This window comes from Schistocerca americana, unplaced genomic scaffold (assembly GCF_021461395.2).
Source record: "Schistocerca americana isolate TAMUIC-IGC-003095 unplaced genomic scaffold, iqSchAmer2.1 HiC_scaffold_720, whole genome shotgun sequence".
Classification (NCBI taxonomy): domain Eukaryota; kingdom Metazoa; phylum Arthropoda; class Insecta; order Orthoptera; family Acrididae; genus Schistocerca; species Schistocerca americana.
In genome coordinates, this window is record NW_025726479.1 from 15,001 (window position 1) to 17,500 (window position 2,500).

General features: G+C 63.6%; 1 pseudogene; it reads left to right on the forward strand.

Annotated features, from left to right (window-relative positions):
- Window positions 1-2,500, forward strand: part of LOC124589673 — a 7,957-nt pseudogene that overhangs the window by 2,836 nt on the left and 2,621 nt on the right.

Genomic DNA, 2,500 nt, shown 5'->3' on the forward strand with positions numbered 1-2,500 from the left:
TTCAAGCAAGCGCGGGTAAACGGCGGGAGTAACTATGACTCTCTTAAGGTGGCCAAGTGGCGGCGGTGTGGCTGCATCCGGACTTGGCTTTTCGAAGTGCGGTCTTGATGTAGTCGTGCTGCTGCTGCGAGGTGCCTTCCTTGGGTTATAGTTACAGGGAGAGTGATGCGCAATACATGGGCCTAGCCCTCTTAGCCTCTCCTCTCCTGCGGTCTTCTCCCCTTCTCGTGGGCCCGCTGATTTCGCAGAGTGGAAGACCGCACCAGGGGCTTGGGGGGGTTACCAGCCCCCCCTCGCACTATCCCTTTTTTTAGTTGGGGGCAGTAAGCAGAGAATAAGTGGTGGCCCTTCCGCTGAAGGTGCCACCCCAACTCCCCCAGCACCTAGCCGGCCAACCGGCCGTGCCGAAAATCTTGTAACTTTTGCAGCTATGTATACCTGTAGTGAGTGCCACCGCAGCTTTACAACCAAGAACGGTCTCGGGGTCCATCGCCGCCGCCAACATCTTGCGGCCGCCAACGCGGAGATCGTCACGGAGAGGCATCGCGCGAGGTGGACGGAGGAAGAAGTCCTGTCGCTCGCCAGGGCAGAGGCCGAACTGTTCCTCGAGAGGGACGCCCGGTTCTTCTTTGTAAATCAAGAGCTCATCAGGATGTTCCCCGACCGAACGCTTGAGGCAATCAAGTGCCGACGGCGGCAAGCTGCCCACAAGCAGCTTGTCCGCCAATTCATGGAGGCGCTTGAGATCGGTCGGGGGGAAGAGCCGGCGTCCCGCCGGGGAGCGGCGAGCCCGCTGCCTGACGCGGGCGAGGCCGCTGCGCCGCCCGTCGACGCAGCCGAGGACTTCGCGGCCGACACCACCGGGCCGCCGCCGGAGGGGCCGACTGACGCCGCCATCTGGGAGCATCTGGCGGGGCTACCCGCTTCCGCCCAGCGTTTCTCTGCCCTGGATCGTGTCATCGGTCTGGGGCGGGGCACGCCGCCCGATGTCATCCTGGGCATGCTCCCGGATGCCCTTGCGTCGGTCGGGTCCAGAGGGGAGAGATCGATCACCAGGACACAGCGGCCGCGCCAACCATCGAAGCGGCCGCCTGCCGCGCCGCCGACGCAGAAGCGCAAGCGGCGCCGCTGGGAGTACGCGAGAACGCAGGATGCCTTCCGACGGTCGCGTGCGCGTTGCGTGCGCGGTCTCTTGGATGGCACCCTGCTCCAGCCGCCACCTGCCATCCCTGGTCTGCTGGACTTCTGGGCGGACCTCTTCACCAAGAAGCCCATCTCCACCGCGGGCTTCATTCGTGACCGCCTCCTCCCGCACTCAGAGCCTGTCGCTCTCGAGTGTATATGGGGGCCGGTCACACATGAGGAGGTCGCCGCCGCGTTGCCGCCCAGGGGATCAGCAGCCGGGCCGGACGGCCTTACCCCAGCGGAGTTGCGGCGCCTGCCGCACGAAGTCCTGGTGAAAGTGATGAATCTCTTCCTTCTGGCCCGCGCCCTTCCGGAACGCCTGCTTCGCGCGCGGACGTCCCTTCTCCCGAAAACGGCTGCACCAACATCCCCCGCTGACTTTCGCCCCATTACGGTCTGCTCGGTGTTGGCGCGGACCTTTCACAAGGTTCTCGCGTCACGCCTGATGCGCGCTTGTGCTGTGGACGAACGTCAGCGGGCATTCATCCCTCGGGATGGGATGTTGGAAAATACCTTCATCTTGGACACTGCTCTCACCGACGCAGTTCGCTCCTGCCGTTCTGTCTTTGTGGCATCGATCGACGTATCTAAGGCATTCGATTCGGTAGATCATGCTGCCCTTCGCCCCGTGCTGAAGGCGCATGGCCTGCCGGATTGCTTTGTCGAGTATGTCGAGCGGTGCTACGAGGGCAGCACGACAGTGATAGCGGACGGCGCCGGCGTGGGCGTGTCTGTGCAGCCAGCACGGGGCGTTCGCCAGGGCGATCCCCTCTCCCCCCTCCTGTTCAACTTTGCGGTGGACTACGTTTTAGGCCAACTGCCCTCCCACATCGGAGCTCGGATCCTCGGTCGCAGAGTCAACGCTGCGGCCTTTGCAGATGACGTCTTGCTGTTTGCAGCGACCCCGAGGGGCTTGCAGTCCCTCATCGACGCAGCTACCGCAGCCCTCGCCCACCTGGGGCTGCAGATCAACGCCCGGAAGTGTTTCACCCTCGCCTTAGTCGCGTCAGGGCGCGAGAAGAAGGTGAAGGTGGACAGCAATGTCACCTTCACAGCAGGCAATACCACCATGCCTGCCCTGCGTGTGGGTGAAACCTTCCGGTACCTGGGGCTGCAATTTTCCACGGCGGGTCGCTGTGTCTTCAATCCACGTAGCCACCTGGTGGAGCAGCTTGACGTCATCTCCCGAGCTCCGCTGAAGCCGCAACAGCGCCTCCACGCTCTCACCAACGTACTTCTCCCTGGCCTGTACCACGGGCTGGCCCTCAGCCGCACCCGGGTGGGTGCATTGAAGTCGGCCGACGTTACCATCCGG